We start from the raw sequence: 19,347 nt of genomic DNA, 5'->3' as shown, positions 1-19,347 counted from the left end.
TGTGGAGACCTCTCTGTGCCCGCTCTCACCTTAGACCAGCGCTGGCCTTGGTGGGTGACATGGTGCGCCTGCCCCTTGTCCAGGGAGATGGGGTATTCGGACCCATCGAACACCTCCTCGGTGATCTCCTGCGTGGAGCTCTGTAATGAGAGTGGCCAGCATTTGGGCCAGTAAGAGTCAGCAGCCTCCTGCCTGTGTCCGTGGGAGATACCCCGACTAGAAATTCTGCCCCCCTGATCGGGCACAGAGAAGCATCTGCATAGACCTCTAGCCAGGGAGGAAACCAGATAACAGCTAGAGGTGAAGAATTTACTTCTGAGGATACAGACTTGGTCCCTAACAGTTACTTTCCCATCCTTCCAGCCACAACGTGAGACGTGGACAGACCTTCCAGGGTTTCATCCCCTAACGCGACCATCTCCTGTTCAGGAGGGGCCCTTCTCCTCCTCTTTATTCTCTCTCTCTCTCTCTCTCTCTCTCTCTCTCTCTCTCTCTCTCACTCTCTCTCTCACTCTCTCTCACTCTCACTCTCACTCTCTCTTGCACACACACACACACACACACACACAGGCACACACACACAGGCACACACCCACACACACACTCACACACACACAGAGACACACACACACACACACACACGGTGATTGGAATTTGGTGAAAAACTGCCCAGCTGGGATCACAGGTGTGGACTGTCCTGGATTGGGCTACCCTGTGTTACCTGGGGGTGCCCCCTGCCAAACGGCCACAGGCATCGGAGGAGAGGACGGAACCAACGTCTCCATCGTCTCCACACGCTCTCTCTCCAGGAATTCCTGAAGTGAGATCGTCGAAAACTCGGGATGCGACCTGAATCCATCTTTCTCTCTTGGCAGTTGCTTGCCAAGTGAGCTGCACGGTTACCAGAGTTCTAAGTTCTCTTGCGGTCCATCACTAAGGAAGTGAGGTCACTTCTTATAAGATTCCATGACATGGGGTCCTTCCTTCAGTATGATCTACCCAGTGGTCTCTCTGGGCTGACGACTGCTCACCCTCTTCCCCCATGTCAACTCCTTAACTGCACACAAGTGTGCAAACACAGCACTCCCTCAGCCCCTTGGGTGTGCAGCAAGGGCCCCAGGTTTCAAGGCAGGGGTTGGTCAGAATCTGCTTTTCCTCACCATTTCTGTGATCCAAGACAGGATATCGTGTCTTTCAAGACCTGCCCAGTTTCCCAACATGCCCAGTGGGGATTATGCAAGCATTTATTTCCTACGAAATTCATGAGGTGTCTATGAGATAAATCCTATGGAAACTCATGGGTTGTTGTCTGTAGTGGATTGAATTATGTCCCCCCAAAAGTCATTGAAGCTTGAATCCCCTGCATTTTATGTATTAGAAACTTAGCCCCCACTGTGATTGTTAAGAGGGTGGGAAATCCTGTTATGGTAATTGAAAGGCAGAGCCTTGGAGGGGATCGGATTGTGGGACTGTGCTGAATGGATTAAAGATGGTGGTCAGGGGTGTGGTTCTGAGAGCTTTAAAAGAAGAGAAAAATCTGTCTTGCTCTCTCCTCTCTCTGCTTCCACCATCTTGCAATGCGAGACCCCTGGGTTGCTGTCACCACCTCCAGATGGACTTTGGACTTCCCAGCCTCAGAAACTGTAAGCAAATAAATTTCATTTTCTTTATAAATTACCCAGATCCAGGTATTCTGTTAGAGCAACACAAAAGGGAATGAATACAGTGTCAAATGTACGTACTGCACATACGTGGAGATATTTCAATTACAAAAAAGAGTGAAATATAGCAGGAGATACAATTCAAAGAGGCCTGAGTTCCAGCAATATAATCTTGGGAAAGTCCTTTGTTGTGACCAGGTTTTTTGGGTTTTTTTCCCCCCCTGCAGTGATAACACACTGAAATTAAATTCAGGTATTGTCATCTCCTAATAGTAAACTTTTCACTGCCTTCCTATGAGATTTAGAATCAGTCCCATGGGCTTTACCTCGGCCTATGTGGTGGCAGCCTGCACAACGAATGGCTCCCAGCACTAAGTGGTCAGCCACTTCCTTCTGACCAGGAGAACACAGCACAAGTGATGGGATGTCACTTCTGTCTGAGTCAGTTCAGGCTGCTGTAACAAAGTACCATAGTGTGGGTAGCTTATATCCAACATCAATTTATTCCTCAGAGACCTGGAGCATGGAAGGTGGAGATCAAAGTCCCAGCAGAGTTGGGTTCAGGTGAGGAATCTCTTTTGGTTTGAAGACAGCAGACCTCAGGTTGTATCCTTTAGAGACAGCACTCAAGTCAGCTTTCCAAAGGTACCTCTGACCGTTGACGACAGCTGAAATAACGGGTGGACAGAAGGTCAGAGACAGAACGCGGGAAAGTTGCGGGACATGAGGGAAGAAAGCCCTTCCCGCAGCACTTGCCAGGGAACAGAAACTTAGCGGCCAAACCTCCACCCTCCTGGAGGAATTGCCACACCAGGGTGTCACGATCACGCAGAAGTGAAGGTCAGACATCAAAGCAGGCCCTGCCGATACTGTTCGTTGTGGGCGTGTGTACACCCTCGCGTCACTCTACCCTTGCCAGAGGAAAGGGGGCAAGGCCCAGGGTTACAAAACAGAGACACAGACTAGGCAGAGGGAGGCCTATGTCTTTTAAGAAAAACCAAACAAGGCAGCTTCAAAAAGGAGAAAGTTTACGTCCTCAGAGGCCTATACGTATCTTCTCCTTTCAAATGGTGGAACGCACCCGTCTTTATTGAAATATGAGTTCTTTAAATATTGATTTCTGACCGACTGAAGCAGACAGAACAGCTGAGGCTCACTTATAGTTGAGAGCTGCAGATGAGGAAATCGACCGACATATGATTTTTACGTATGTCCGTATGCGTGTATATGTCTCACGTATGTGTATATGTCACATATAGGCACACACAGAGACACACGTCCGTAAGAGATAAAGTTCACTGTAACTTCTTCAGTGTGGCCTCGTACAATCTGCCACCTGTCCTCATGACATCATGTCCTCATGTCCTTACGGGTCAGAGGCGGGGTAAGGTGCCCTAGCAGGCTGAGCTTGTGCCGCACGGTCTTGGTCTTGTGTCTTCTCATCTCGCAAAGCCAGCCGAAAAGCCAGAGCTTCATTGAAATGCATTTACTGTTTACTTCATTTCAGTTTATTTAATTTAGTTCTTTGTCGTCACATCTCTAAACCCAAAGTGTGACCCTAAAGAAATGCAACTGGTTCTTTAGCCAGCACATGGGAATTTCAATATGTGGTGTGGGACTCTTCCCTAGGAGGCCATCCTCGACGTTCTGCATCTTCTTCTTGGGAACAGGTTTATGAAACAGAAACAGGTTGAAGTGCTGTACAGGAAAAGTGACGGTCCTTGATAACCAGCTTCCTGTCTTAACAATGAAATGACAAAACTCACACGGAGAAACAGATTTGTTGTCAATCGACTCATCCGTTTGTTCAACAAATATATATTGAGGGCCAGTCCTATGCTTGGCCCAGAGGTCTGTTTCCAAAAAGCAAACCCAAGGTTTTAAAATGTCAGCACCCAAGATGTTCACATCGTATGGGCTCAAGTTGGTTTATTGGATATTGACTTGCAAAAATTATTTGTGTATTCTGGATACAGCCTATTATCAGATATAACTTTACAGATATTGTTTTCTCATTCAGTGGTTTTTTTTTTCATTTTCTTAAGTATCTTTCAAAGAAAAGTTTTTAATTCTAACCAAGTATATGCTTTTTGCAATTTGTATTCCTTATGTCACAAAAGTTTTCTCCTGTTTTCTTCTAGATGTCTTATGTTTTAGCTCTTACAGTTAGATCTGTAATCCATTTGAGTTAATTTTTGCATATGGTGTGAGGTAAGGAGTAAGGATCAAATTTTTGTATATGAATACCCAGTTGTTCTTTTATTTAAAAGACTGTTCTTTACCCCAAAGTTCCTTTGGCACCTTAGTGAAAAATCAGTTGACCATTTATATGTGGGTCTCTTTCTGGACTCTATGTTCTGTTCCATTGATTCATGTATCTATCCTTTCACCAGTAACATGTCACGATTATTGTAGCTTCATTGTAAGTCTTGAAATCAAGTAGTGTGAGTCCTCCAATTTTACTCTCTTTTTCAAAATTGTTTTGGCTAGTCCAAGTCCCTTGAATTTGTATATAGATTTTAGAATCAGCTTGTCAATTTCTACAAAAACTCTGCCATAATTTTAATTTAGACCTTGTTGTATCTATAGATCAATTTGGGAAGAACTGACATCTTAATATTGAATCTTTTAATCCCAAACATGATGTATCTCTTCATTAATTTAGGTCTTAATTTAGCTTCTCTCAACGTTTTGTAGATTTCAGCATATAAATCTTGTATAAATTTTGTTTGATGTATGCATAAGGAATTTCACTTCATGTTTTTGATGCTACGGTACATATGTGTATATGTGTGTGTGTATACGTATAGTTTCACCCTTCAGATTTTGCTGCTAAGGTACAGAATTACAATTGATTCAGGTATATGGACAGTGCTAACCCACTGTTAGTCCCAGGACAGTTGCTAACCCACTGTTAGTCCCAGTCATGGCCTTTCACATCACATACTGTCTAATTCATCTACAGAAGCTTTATACGGGTCTTTTTATAGCTTTCCTTACTCTCCTCATTGTGCTTACCCTTTCCTCTACCTTTTGAATATATGGAGTATATTTACAGAAGCTGTTCAGACATCTTTCTCTGCTAATTCCATCATCTCTGTCCTTTTTCTGTTTCCTCATGTAGATGATGGGTCACATTTTTTGTTTCTGTAAATGTTTGGAAATTTTTGTTTGGTTGCCTGATACCATGAATTTTACATTATTGAGGGCTGGGTTTTGTTGCAACAAAACAGTTCTTTACACAATTTTGGGCTTTGTTCTGGAACGTAGTCATATTCTTGGAATCAGATGAATCCTTTGAGACTTCCTTACAAGCTTTTGTTATGCCCAGAGCACGTCTAATGCAGGCTGTGGATTTTATTGGGGGGCAATAGGGGAAGCAAATAAAGCAAGATGATAAGTGATGCCAAAAAAGAAGAAAAGAAGAAGAGGGAGTCTGAGAACAGCAAAGAACTCTTCTTTCTTCCCGTCTGAGTTTGTTTCAAATGGTGGATTTCTAAGCCCCTTGTCAAAGGCTCCAGCTCTGCCCTACACAGGCTCCTGGGCAGTCTCCTGAGCCCAGCCCCTGCCTCAGCCCTGCTGATGCTGCAGCGTGTCCCGTGCTCTGTGAATGGTGCTTGGTAACGATCCAGGGGATTTAGCTGGATGGGTCACAAGCTCACGGCTCTAGCTTCCTTCCCAGCCTGAGCAGTGCCGGTCACCAGCGGGAGGTTGCCCCTCTCTGTCATACGTTTTGCTCATAGCCTACCATTGTCCAGGGACACAAGTCAGGCTTCTTCCACCAAGCCTGTGCTCATCATGCCACCCTTACCCTTTCTTTCCTGCACTTGGATTTCTGACAATCGTGATGCACCTGTCCCAGCAGATTAGTGCTTGTGAACTGGAGTGTCCACTGGAAAGTTCTGTGGCTGTTAGACATATGCATACCTGCCTCCTGCCTTTCCAGGTGGGGAATCTCATTCAGTATAGCTTGTAAATGGCCCTCACATTCAAACCTTAAGAAGTTCTACCAGAATTTCACATGCCCACATAAGTAAAAATCACTGAACTATATTGTAAACTATTTGAAGTCCAGGACTATAAATTTTGCTCAGTAGAATTTTGTCAAACGTAATTAAATTTTGCATTAAGATTTTTGTTTTGATCAAAACCTGCAGTTTTGCTGATATCAACATCATTAAACTATAGATCAGGGAAGGGAAAATTACAGACTTTGGCCAACCAAGTCTGGTCAGGCCGATTTATTTACATAATTGTCTATAGCTGCTTTCAAGCTACAAAGGCAGAGTTAGGTAGTTGTGACAGAGACCATATGGTCTGCAGAGATTAAAACATTTACTATATGGCCCTTAACAGAGAGGTGTTACTGATGCCCGCTTTAGATGAATATATTTATATAAAATAGCCCGAGGTGTGCTTTGCGCTCATGTGGGATGCCATGCTGCGGTTTCAGTTCTCTGGCTTTCCAGGAACCTGTGTCAACCGTAATGTATTTTGCTTCCTTTTCTCCTTAGACTCACGCCCACTCTCCTGTCATCTCTGCTGCGGAGCCAGAGGAGTCGAACCACCCATTTCTGTTTCTATACCAGGCCTGTGTTTTCTGCACAGATCAGATACCATGATGAGTGAGGTAAGAACCAATTTTATTTTCAGCAGAGACTGTAAGTTTGGTTAATTGTGGCTACTTGAAAATTGCACTACAGCTGACTTTATCTTCCTTTGTCTTCCTGGAACCAATGAATTCTAGTGACATTTTCTATTCAAGTGGACATTATTTTGGGTCAACTAGCACTTCGTTTTACTCAGACGGTGACACAGCACCATGCTCCGTGCAGGAGGAGAGCAGCTTCTCTGGGCTGTTTGTGCCGATTGCTTACTCCTTGATATGTGTCTTTGGCCTCCTGGGCAAGAGTCTGGTGGTGATGCTTTCTATAAGAAGGCCCAGTCCATGACAGACATCTGTCTCTTAAACATGGCCATTGCAGACACACTCTTTGTGCTCACTCTCCCATTCTGGGCAGTGAATCACGCCACCGGGGTGTGGATTTGCAGCAACGCTACATGCAAGCTGATTAAAGGCATCTGCGCCGTCAACTTCAACGGCAGGCTGCTGCTCCTGAGCTGCGTCAGCATGCGCCGGTACATCGCCATCGTGCAGGCCACCAAGTCCTTCCGGCTGCGATGCAGAACACTGCCACACAGTAAAACAATCTGTTTCATTGTGTGGGTAGGGCCAATCATAATCTCCCCCTCGACTTTGACCTTCAATCGGAAATACAAAATAGAGGAGGGTGCTGTCTGTGAGCCCAAGCACGACATCGTCTCAGAGCCCATCAAGTGGAAGCTGCTGATGTTGGTGTTTGAGCTGCTCTTTGGTTTCTTTATCCCACTGGTGTTTATGATTTTTTGCTACATATTCATTGTCAAAACCTTAGTGCAAGCTCAGAATTCTAAAAGACACAAAGCCATCCGTGTAATTATGCCGGTGGTTCTTGTTTTTTGGCTTGTCAGATTCCTCATAACATGGTCCTTCTTGTGACTGCTGCCACCGTGGGGAGTATGGACCGATCCTGCGACAGCGTGAAGCTGATCAGCTACGCCAGGAACATCACAGAGGCCCTTGCTTTCCTCCACTGCTGCCTCAACCCCGTGCTGTATGCATTCGTCGGTCAGAAGTTCAGAAGCTACTTTCTGAGGATCATGAAGGACCTGTGGTGTGTGAGGAGAAAGCACAAGTCCCAGGGCTTATCCTGCTCCAAGATGTACTCAGAAGCCTTCATTTCCAGGCAGACCAGTGAGACCGTGGGTAATGACAACACGTCATCCTTTACTATGTGACCTGCAGGTGTGAAGTCAGATACCCCTAAAGCACTCATGAGACATGCTGATAGGTGTTAGGCAAAAAAAAAAAAGTCTTTGGCCAGGTAGGCATGGGAAATTAAACAAATGTAAGCAGGTGTCTTTCCTGCAGGGTCAGGAGCTCGCTCTGCTGGGGGGTGCTGGGGGACACTTCCCACATGTACTTGACAAAGAAAGGTTTGTGGCTCTGGAGTACCTTACATAAGTTCTATTCCCAAAATGGATTCTGGGAAATGCTGAATTAAAGTGAATTGTTTATAAATGTAAAAATTTTCAGAAATATTCATGAAACAAACCACTTTTTTTTTTTTTTCTGGTGATAGCAGAAAATAATAACACATACAGACCCAAACAGAAAAAACACAGACAAGCCTTCATGTAACTCATTTTAGGCAAACATTTTAACATTTTATCTATCGAAATGTTTACTGTAGATAATTCTAAGTAGCAAAATTGACTGGCCTGTGTTTTATCTCATTTCCCCTTGACACACTTAACACACGTGAGAGTGTGAGAGGTGGCAGGAAGACAAGCCTAGGGTTCACGAGCTGGAAAGCTGTGTGGGAAGGTGGGAAAGTGGCTGAATATGCATTGGTGACAATCGTCACTATGGATAAGGTGGTTCAGGTTGCAACAGGCCATCAGGAAATTGAGAGTTTGCTTTTATTTCCTGGGAACCTGCTCTCTGTAATGAGGAACCCTCCTCAAGAGGCCGTAAGGCTGGGGGTTCAGTGGAGACGGGGTCTGCCCTGATGTGGCTTGTAGCTGTGCTCCTGGTGCCTGGTGGTTTTCAGCACACAAAAGTGGTTTAATAGACATTTGTTGAATGAATCATAATGAAATTGGAGTTTACTGTGCAGTTGTAGATGTTAGATGTTTTTATTTTTTTCTAAGAAATAGAATTCTTTTTTAAAAAAGAAGAAGAACACTTTACTGAGACAATATAGGAAGAACTTTTGTTCCGATTCCATCATGTTGCTGAAGAACAGCGTGTGGCTGAGGACTCTGCTTATGACGAGCTTCAAATCAGCTGCTGTGCCGCTAGGGTGATCTGGCTTCTGATACTGATTTTAAAGTGGTGTCACCCAATGTCGGGTTAGTTATGGAATCAGATTTTGACAATCTTCAACTTCCTAGAAATGCATAGAACTCAAGTTTTTAAAGTGCTACATAAATAGAAGAAAGTAAGTGGAAAAATGTCAACTCAGGTACAAACGTATTAGAAGAGTACTGACATGAATTGCAAAAACACTGACGTGTTTAATCCTGACAAATGTATTTGACACTTTATATTATTCCCATAAGCTTTCATTACGTCTCTATATAAAACGCAAAATGATGTCTTAAGATTCAAAGTCTGTATTTTAAAGTGTGGTGGTAGCTTTGCAAAATAAAACTGTTCTGCATGTGGCGCCAGAACTGTCTCCAGCTTTGAGGTTCAGACAGCGGAGCCACCCCCCAGAGAGCGGGGTACTTAGGGGGCTTCCTTACCTTCAACTCTTTTAGCGTTTGACCCCAGAAATCAAAGCCAAAGAGACGTTACTCAGATGCTTCTTTCAGTCCGATCAATGCGCTGATATGATCTATGGAGATAAGGCTTGTGTGGAAGCTGACACAGGCACATCTTGCTGACTTGCCACAGCTGGTACATGGGCTGTTCTACGTCATTTACATTTTCAGATGAGTGACGCTGACTTCTTAACGTGAGAACCCTTTAACCATTTCACCTATTTGTATATAAATGCTTCTAAAATATACTACATACTTTACTTCTCCTTAAATGTAGCCCATTAAATGGCATCATTTTTCTTGCTGTCTTGGGCACCAGAACAGGCAGGTACTGACAGGTGTTTGGTGCTGTGATGTGTTGACACCCTCAGGAGACACTGAGGTAGGTGGGGTTGTTTCCTCCTACACTAAACAGCTCTGGTTGTTCTCCCACAATCCCATGTCTTCTTTTCACTGATTTCCCCCATCCCCTCTGCCATCAGGCTCTGGCTGTCTCCTCCTGGACCTTACCTTTCTCCCCCTTTAATCCCTCCTTAGCACTCATTGCAAACATTATTCTACTATGTCTGGTTGGGAAATCAGCTATCTGCACCAGTCAGAGATGTGTAGTAGTAGAGTCATGAGTTAGGACCTACCAGTATTTTATTAATAAAACAAATAATCATATACACATGCATATATTTATTACATATGTGTAATGTACGTGTGTGTGCATTTATATAGGAGGGTACTTCAAAAAGTTCATAGAAAAATTCATATTATCTTTAAATTCTTTTTTTATACAAACTTGTTGAAGAACTCTCATATAATCATGTCTGTTTGTGCTGACCAGAAAACAATTTTTTTTTGGTTCCTGTTACAAAGTAGTTAAGATGGTCTCAATCAATTATTTCTGGATACGTGAGATTTTACTATATGTAAATCCTGGCAGAGGTAAAAATATAGGCAGTTAAGTAATATCTTGAAAATTGCATACCTTGATAATAGGCACTTAAATGTTGCCTTGTAAACTGCATACCAATTTGCTTTTGAGGACAGATAGACCAGTTTTTAAATGAGGCCAGAAAAATAAAATATTTTAAAATCCTTTAAAGATTTCTGATAATGTGTGCAAATTGCAGGCGTTCTGGAGATATAGGTACAGAAAATCTGGGCTAAATAAACACAATATATGAAGGCACTTCAAAAAGCTCATGGAAAAATAGAATTAAAAGATAATACAAATATTTCCATGAACTTCTCGAAGTACCCTCGTATATACTTATGTTGTGCTAGTGTATTAGTCTGCTACGGCTGCCACAATAGAACACCACAGACTGAGCAGCTTAAACAACAGAAATTTATTCCTCACAGTTCTGGAGGCTGGAAGTCCAAGATGAAGTTGTGGGCAGGGCTGGTTTCTCCTGAGGCCTCTGTCCTTGGCTTAGACACAGCCGCCTTCTTGTTGAGTCCTCAAAAGCCACTTCCTCTGAGACCACAAATTTCCTGGAAGGACACCAGTCAAATTGTATTAGGGCTCACCCTAAAGGCCACATGGACTTTGTCACCTCCTTAAAGAGCCTATCTCCAAGTATATTCACTTTCTGAGGTATTGGGGGTTAGGACTTCAACATGATTTGTTTGGGGCGAGGGACAGTTCAGCCCACATGACTACTTTTCTGAGGTAGAGTATATTTCATATTAAAGTTAATTTCAAATACTTGAGAATTCATTTCTATATAGTTCCCTCCTTTCTAATACATTATGTTTCAAATATTCACTCCCATTTCAGGCTTTTCAAATGTATATCCCCACAGAAAGATGACACAGGGAGAGACCACACCGATCTATTTAGCCTGTGCAGTATCTGGGCTCCAACCCCACCCACCGTGGGAAGCGCTCTCTGAGCAAGTCCTTAATGCCCTGGTTCTCGTGGTCAACTTCCTGTCTGTGATCCCCACCCCAAGCTGGGGGCTTCTCCTGCCTTCTCATCCCACCTCGTTCTTGTGTCTCCTCCCCCTCCAGTTCTCCTGCAGTAGGAACTTCCCCAACCCTGGGCTGCTCCCATATTCAATGCAGATGTCCCTCTCTTCTCGGGGACCTCAGGATGGTGACCAAAGCTGTGGCAGTTGAGATGGTGCCCGTGAAGGCTGGGACCCCTTGCTCACCTCTTCATATGAGCAGGGTACTCATGGCTCACGAGTGCAGGGGGCCCCTGTTGTCTCTTCCAGGTCCCGGAGCACCTGGCATCTCCTCAGGACAAGGTGAAGAACGTTGGTGTTTTACATTCACCACCAGACTGTTTGAATCATCACAGCCCCAGGAGGAGAGCGACTGATGCTTTCTACATCCTGCTGGTTGCTCTGTGGAGAACCTGACGTGCTCCCCATCTTTGTGCTCAGGGATCTCACAAAACAAAGAGGCTGCAGGATGCAGATAAAGGCCAGCCTCACCTGGGCACGCTTGCAGAGCTCAGAGTGATCTGCTGTGATGTAGTTTCACATTGCATGATCCAGTATGTACATCTGCAAACTGCTTTCTTGAGATGTGCTTGCTAATATAATAATTTTCCTGATGCTTTATTTCGGTAAAGCCATATGTATTAGTCAGGGTTCTCCAGAGAGACAGAATCAATATGATATGTTTATATGAGAGGGATTTATTAGGGGAATGAGCTCATGTAGCTATGAAGAAAAGTCCCACAACAGGCCATCTATAAACTGGTTGCTGGTTGAGTGGCTCAGTCCAAGTCCAAAGGCCTCAGAACCAGGGAAGCTGATGGTGTACTTGGTGTAAGTTCTGGAACCCAAAAGCTGAAGAGTCTCAAGTTCTGATATCCACGGACAGGAGAGAAGAGTGTATCCCAGCAGATCGAGAGAGAGAGAGAGGTTCACCTGTTTCCTCTGTCTTTTGTTCTCTCTGGACCCCCAGCGTGTTGGACGGTTCCCACCCACACTGAGGGTGGGTCTTTCCCACCCAGGCCACTCAGACTCTCACGCTAATCCCTGCTGGAAACACCCTCATGGACACACCTGAAAAGATTCCTTTACCAGGTTTCTCAGCATTCCTTCGTCTAACCAAGTTGACACCTAGAATTAACACCATATAAGAGCTAAAGGCAAGAATTGTGTCTTTTCTATTCCTTGGTTTATTTATTTTCAAATTTGGAGTCCCTGCAGACGATGCAGGATGATTGACACAGCGCCATTATCCTCACCTCAAGGCTGTCCTCCTGGTCCAAGGGGGCTGCTGTGGCTCCATCCATCCCGTTTCCATTCAACCAACAGAAAGCAGGAAAGGGGGGAGCAGGCAGCCTCTTCTGTTTAAGGGCATGACCTGAAAGTTGTAGCATCTCTTCTGCTCCTGCTCTATTGGCCTTAACTTAGTCATGTGGTTACAGTGAGGTGAGAGAATGTCTGGGAAGTGTCCTCAGCTGGGGGCATGTGTCCACATCCATGTAGTAATAACAGACTCACAGAAGTTCCATTCCTGTGCAAGGAGGGGAGAAGACACTGAGGAAACAGCCTCCAGTGGGCAGAAGAACAGCCGTACCCCTCGCTTCAGATGCAGGGGAAGGTTAAGCATTTCAGAAGAGCAGGCATGAGAAGAGGCCACTGCTTCACCCCGGGCATCTGAAGACGCCAGAGGCCACTCAGGCAGGGGCGTGGCTGACCATGCTGTGAGACTGGGGTCCCCAGGATGCTTCCCTGCAGGGCACCCCAACATGCTCCTGCAGCCTAGTCCACTATCCGTGGCACCATGGTGTCCAGAACCAGCCGGCCTAAATGTCCAGAGCAGTATATTTAGAATTAGTATATTTAGAATTGTTTTCTGCCTTATTTTGAAAGATGAACTGGATTCTTGGATTTAATGTGACATTTGGGCATCATACTTCTGAATCTAGACTGTAAAAAGATGAGCAAACATGCCTTTTCATGCTAGTGGTGACAAATGCATGGACGAGCATCATAAGGCATTTCCAGAAGTCCCAGCTTGGCGGGTTGTGGCGTGTGCACCCGGTGTCTGCTGGCACAGGGCACTGCTGCCCTCCCGTGGTGGGAGCCACCTGCCTGGGGCCCCAGGACACACTGTCCCCTGTGCCTGCACAATTCTCCAGAATGTCAAAGGGCAAAGTGCACATGTATGTCTTAGTAGGGAAATTTTAAAGTTTAGTTCAAACAACAAATTCATAAAATTAATAGAATCTTATACTATATTTTCTAAAAAAATGTTACGAAATCTTTAGAATAATTACTCATTTAAAAAGTCTGACTGCAGTATTACTGCAGTTCATTTTTTCCTTATTACCTTTAATATTCATAGGATAGTAGATTGGCTCTTTAAGTGTTTTTGTTTACTTTGGGACTGCCTATATTTTGGTTTTTAGGTACAGTATTTGCTTATTTGTTCATTTGTTTTAGTCATAGCATGTGTATATATGTGTATGAATACATACCTATGAGAGTAAATATATACATTTGCGTATGATTTAGGAGTTTAGAAAGCTGGAAAAGTGAAGGTGCTTACATCACATTTCCTTACCAGTTTATCATAGATTAAAATTTTTAAGTTAATTTCTGGTGAGTACAGATTACATCTTTTTAAAAATCTTCTCTTTCAGGAGAAAGGGTAAGGAAGTGTGACGTAAGCACCTTCACTTTTCCAGCTCTCTAAACTGGGTGTAGCAGGATCCGCGTTTGCTCATTCTCAGGACCGCAGAGGCTCGCGGGGGCGGGCGGGCTGGGCTTCGCTGAGCGTCTGCACTGCTCTGGCCCACAGATCTGCTCTGCAGACGCCTCTACTTTCTGGAAAGCCTTCTCAGTGGGACTGTCTGTCACTAGTCATCTATCCCCTCCTCGTGGAGAGGCTCATTTGCTGATTTTCCCCAGGCCGTCACACCATCGCTGGATTGCAGAACCCCCTGCATGCCTAGGACCCCAGCATGTACGCCCAGAGTCTGGGCTCTCCCCAGGGCTCCTGCTAGACTCGATGCCATGTGACCCCTGCTGTGTCCCCCACACACACCCGGCTCTGCCTCCCACTTCCCGAACCTGCTTCTCTTTCACGCCGGGGAATGAACCCCGTGTGCTCATCCACAAAGTCTCACTTGGGGCATCCGTCAGTGGGGCCCTCGCCGACCACTCTGCCTAATTGGGTCTCCGACGATTGTCCTCTAACACCGTACCCTCTTCTTGGCCTCCCAGCAGCTCACATATTTATCTGTCTGTCCACCCATTCTTTCTAGGTATTTCACCTTTTAGTCTGTGTCCCCACCTGGAAGTGAAGCATCGTCAGGGCAGGGCTGTGTCTAGCTCACCACCCGTGGCCAGTGCCCACACGGGGTTACACACCCAACTGTATTTGTGCAGTTAGTGCAGGGACACAGAAGTGGGTGCTAACTCTGCCTCCAGTGCCTTTTCTGTGAGCCACCCTGGCTGCTTGGCCTGGGCTGCGCTTCTGACCCCGTTACACTTTGTCAACGCCCACCTGTGGCAATTACAGAAAACGTCATGCTCTTTTTGTCTGCGTGATGGCAGGCCCCTACTGTGTGAGTTCTTTGCTCAGGGACCATCTTTTTAACTCTGTATCCTCGTTCCCAGAAATGCCAGCCTAGCTCATAAGCCTCACTTAGTTCTCTCCTCTCTCTCTGAACAGTCCCACCTAGAACACCTGCACCGCATTTGCCTTGGCGAGATGAGTCTCGGGCACAGGTGAACTGCTCCAAGGCATGCATCCTCAGATGAGTGGTGGATTTTTGAAGCTATGGTTAGTAATAAAAAACTGTATGTGGAAGTGAGATGAAGGGACATTGCCATTGTCTGCATCTGGTTTGAACGCAACATTTCTCAGAGAAGCAAACCCAGAACGCTCTTTGTAGGTGTCATGTAGATCCTGTCTTTTAAAGCACAGGTTTGTCTCCCTGCACCCTCAACTGGGGGTTTTCAGGTCCTGTCAATACTTTGCAAATGAAGGAGGGACACTGGGCCAGTCGCTTGCCAGGCCACTTCTGCACCTGAGGCTCCTCCAGGCTGTCTGCAAGGCAGCCTGGGCCACCAAGGCCAGTGCTGGAGGATCTCAGTGAAGGTGTCAGGCTGAGCAGAGAGCACCCCCACCCATGTTCCCTCAGCCCCTGGAAACTGCAGCTGCACCCACCTGATTCCAGGTGCAGACCTGCGGGGAGAGGACATGGCAGGTGATTCTAGGAGCAGGCCTGCGGGGAGAGGATGCGGCAGGTGACTCCAGGTGCAGGACTGTGGGGAGAGGACATGGCAGGTGACTCCAAGAGCAGGCCTGTGGGGAGAGGATGTGGCAGGTGACTCCAAGAGCTGGCCTGCAGGGAGAGGATGCGGCAGGTGACTCCAGGTGCAGGACTGTGGGGAGAGGATGCGGCAGGTGACTCCAGGTGCAGGACTGTGGGGAGAGGATGAGGCAGGTGACTCCAGGTACAGGACTGTGGGGAGAGGATGTGGCAGGTGACTCCAAGAGCTGGCCTGCAGGGAGAGGATGCGGCAGGTGACTCCAGGTGCAGGCCTGTGGGGAGAGGATGTAGAAGGTGACTCCAGGAGCAGGACTGTGGGGAGAGGACATGGCAGGTGCTGACTCCAGGTGCAGGCCTGTGAGGAGAGGACATGGCAGGTGACTCCAGGAGCAGGACTGTGGGGAGAGGACGTGGCAGGTGCTGACTCCAGGTGCAGGCGCATGGGGAGAGGGGAGAGGACGTGGTAGGTGACTCCAGTTGCGGGCCCACGGGGAGAGGACACAGCAGGTGCTGACTCCATGATGAGAGCGCACTGCGGCCACGTAATAAGTTCATTGTCGGTGGCCCCATGCCCAGGGCCCAGGTGCAGACATTTCTTCCTCTCAGTCCCTGGAGATATTAGACATTTTCTAATTCTCAAAGAGTCATTTCTCTACTTCACACCCAGTAGGACGGCTACTATAAAACAAACAAACCAGAAAACAATGAGTGTTGGCGAGAATGTGGAGAGATTGGAACTCATGCCCTGCTGGTGGGATATAAAATGGTGCAGCCACCGTGGAGGACAGCGGTTCCTCAGAGAATTACACACAGGACTCCCACACAACCCAGCAGTTTCACCCCTGGCTGCACCCCTAGAACTGAAAGCAGGGTCTCCAAGAGATATTTATACACCCACGTTCACAGCGGCATGTTCACAATGGCCAAAAGGTGGACATAACCCAAGTGTCCATTAATGAATGAATGGATAAGCAGAGTGTGCTGCACACATTCAATAAAATACTATTTAGCCTTAGAAAGGGAGGAAATCATGTCACGTGCTGCAGGCCAGGTGAGCCTTGAGGACAGTGTTGTAAGTGAAATAGTCCGGTCATAAAAGGACGAATACTCTAGCTTTTCACACGAAGCACTCACAGTGGGTGGTGGCCGGCAGGGTCTGCGGGGAGGGGCAATGGGAGTTGTGTTTCATGGGGACAGATTTCAGTTTCACAGGTGGAAACAGTCCTGGAGATGGATGTTGGTGATGATTGTACAACAGTGTGAATGCACTCGGTGTCACTGAATTGCACACTTAAAGATGGTTGAAATGGTGAATTTTATGCGATGCATATTTTCCCACACACATAAAAAAGAGGCATTTCAAAGATGACTATTGTTTGAGGATCCCACAACCGCTCAGGGATATCCTAGAGCCTGTGAGAGCCACCCCAGCATCCCACAGCCCCCACCAAACCCGCAGGCAAGCACGAGTCTGTTCAGTAGCCCCACATGTAAAACACCAAAAGTGTTGATTTAATTACTGGCAGAAATGATTGTGAAAATATAGGAGAAAAGCTTTCCCCAATAACAGCCTTATCATATTTTGCTTGCATTAGCATCTTCCTGGAAGATTCTTTAAGGTATAATTTTGTTTGCTTTTGGCTCCAGACTTTCCAACTATATTTTTTAAAAAGCAAGCCTTAAATAATTAATAAAGAGAATTTGTTAACTTTTTTTTTTTTTTTTTTTTGTCTTTTTTGTGACCGGCACTCAGCCAGTGAGTGCACTGGTCATTCCTATGTAGGATCCGAACCCACGGCGGGAGCGTCGCCGCGCTCCCAGCGCAGCACTCTACTGAGTGCGCCACGGGCTCGGCCCAGAATTTGTTAACTTTAAATCAGGTTAATTTGTTCATTTACTTGTTATTTGTCCCACACATTTATTAAGCACCTACTGTGTGCCAGGCTCAAGATGACTCAGCACAGTCCAAGCTTCAGGGACTGACGGGGAGGGGAAGCAGTGGGGGCACACAGGAGGGGAGCATGGGGACAACGGGCAGGGGATGGCAGCCAGCTGTGACACTTCTCACAGGAGGGCCTCCAGCAATTCCCAAGGCACAGCCTGGAACATTCCGTGCAGGATCCCTGTGCCTGGAAGACTTGTACATGGCTGAGGAGGAATCATCAGGCTCAGTAGATTTTGGAAAGATGAAGATTAACAGAATTTTAAAACAATGGTCGCATTATCTCAGTAAGGAAAGAAACTCATCACCCAAATTACCCTTCGGGGCCTACCGGCTCCCTCAGTTGGCTCGAGTGCAACCTTACAGCGTCAAGGTCACGGGTCTGGATGCCTGTAATGACCAGCCACCCCCCAAAATAAGTAAAGTAAAATCTGGGCCCTTGGCTGTTCTTCCCAACGTTGGAATTCACGCAGGGCTGCGATCTGTGAGGTGGCAGCAGGACGTGTGCTGGCTTCGTCACAGCAAGGAGCAAGTCACCAGACAGAAGCGAAAACATGCTGCGGCAGCAACACAGTCGCGGTCCTGAGGACACACCCTCCTTTTGAGTCACTTCCTCAGAGGCAACCAGTTGGAGAACAATAAGCAGCATGTCATCTTGTCATCCCTGTCTTTACAGGAGAAAGGCCATCCAGGTGCCGCGCCACATGGGCTTCTTTTGCAGGATGGGGCTGGTCACTGAGAAATGCCGTCGTGTGACCCGCAGCCTTCCAATGCACAAAACGTGTCCTGCATCACAGAGGCGAGAAACGACACAAGCCAGACAGAATCGTCATGAGGCATCCAAAAAGGGCTGTGCCAGACAGAGAGATGATGACAGATCCAGGCTGAACAGAACTTTCCAGCATCCTGTTCATCGAGCAGTCGTTGTGGTTTGCACTGAGCCAGGCTCTGTGTTGAGGACATGTGAGCAAAAAACGATGTCCCCACAGGGTCTGTGATCTGCTTGGGAGAGTAAACAAAGGCAACAGAATTAAGCAATCATTGAAGAACAGCAAGTGAATATTTGCTGAGTGCTGACGACAGGCCAGGCTCTGTGCCCAATGCTTTATGTGCTACTCCACTTAATCCCCGTAGTGATACCATGAGGCAGGTTTTATTATCTCCATTTGCAGAGGAGGAAAGTTGAGATCAGTCAGGTGATATGTCACAGGCCACAGACCAGGATGTCGCCCCCACACCCCCCTCCTTAGCCATGAACACAGCGGGTCTTAGCGCTGGCTGCACGTGAATAGAATTAATGAGGGGACTTCACAGATACCTGTGTCCGGGTCCTTCCTCTGAGCCAATGAATCAGCACACCCAGGGCTGTCTGGCGAGGCACTGGGTTTTCTAAAAGCTCCCAGGTCCCCTGAGCCTGCTGTGCTGCATTCGGCATTGGGAGGGCAGAGAGGGGGTCTCGGCAGCAACGCTGTGCTGAGACTTCCCCAACCCCAGTGGATACTGCCAGGCTGGAATGTGAGCAGGGGAGGAGGAGGGCGTGCGACAGCCACAGCATTCCTGCAGTAAAGACGCACAGGCCAAGGCAAAAATCCACCGAGGGCCTTGAACTTGGAAGGTTTAGTAGTTTCCCGTAACTTCCTTGTGCACAGTGCTGGCCTGCAAATCCTTTCAGATGAGTGAGTCGCTGTGGGCTGGTTTTACCACACCCGAGGCCTACATGGCTACGCCACGTGTCAGGTGACCACGATGCTTCATGTGGTTTTCACCTGTATGAGACACGTGAGTCTAAATGCCCAACGGCAGGAAAATGATTAAGAGACATCTTCTGGAGGGACTATTGTGTAATCAAGTAATGAATGCTTATGGGGGATTTATCATAATGTGGGAAATGCTTCTGTTAAACATTATAGTTTGCAAAGCAGCATTTGAAACTGTGCATGCATTAAGATCAGGGGAAGAAAACTGGAGCCATTTCAGTTGGAGGGGAAGAAAGCAGGCACAGCACAGAATCTGCTCACGTCGGAGAATCTTACTCAGACGTTTCACAACTTCAGCTGGTCATGGTTTCCTTCTAAGCCCTTTGAAATCCCATTCACTTAAGAGAAAATAAAACCTGAGAAAATATTAAAGTACTGCTG

At 46.5% G+C, this 19,347-nt stretch overlaps 1 pseudogene; it reads left to right on the top strand.

Moving 5' to 3' along the window:
- Nucleotides 1-6,388: 6,388 nt before the first annotated feature.
- LOC134377029 (C-C chemokine receptor type 6-like) lies at nucleotides 6,389-7,501 on the top strand (annotated as a pseudogene).
- Nucleotides 7,502-19,347: the final 11,846 nt, after the last annotated feature.

Source organism: Cynocephalus volans, chromosome 4, assembly GCF_027409185.1.
Source record: "Cynocephalus volans isolate mCynVol1 chromosome 4, mCynVol1.pri, whole genome shotgun sequence".
NCBI lineage: Eukaryota > Metazoa > Chordata > Mammalia > Dermoptera > Cynocephalidae > Cynocephalus > Cynocephalus volans.
The sequence above is the reverse complement of the archived record's forward strand: the minus strand, read 5'-3'. Positions and strand labels throughout refer to the sequence as shown.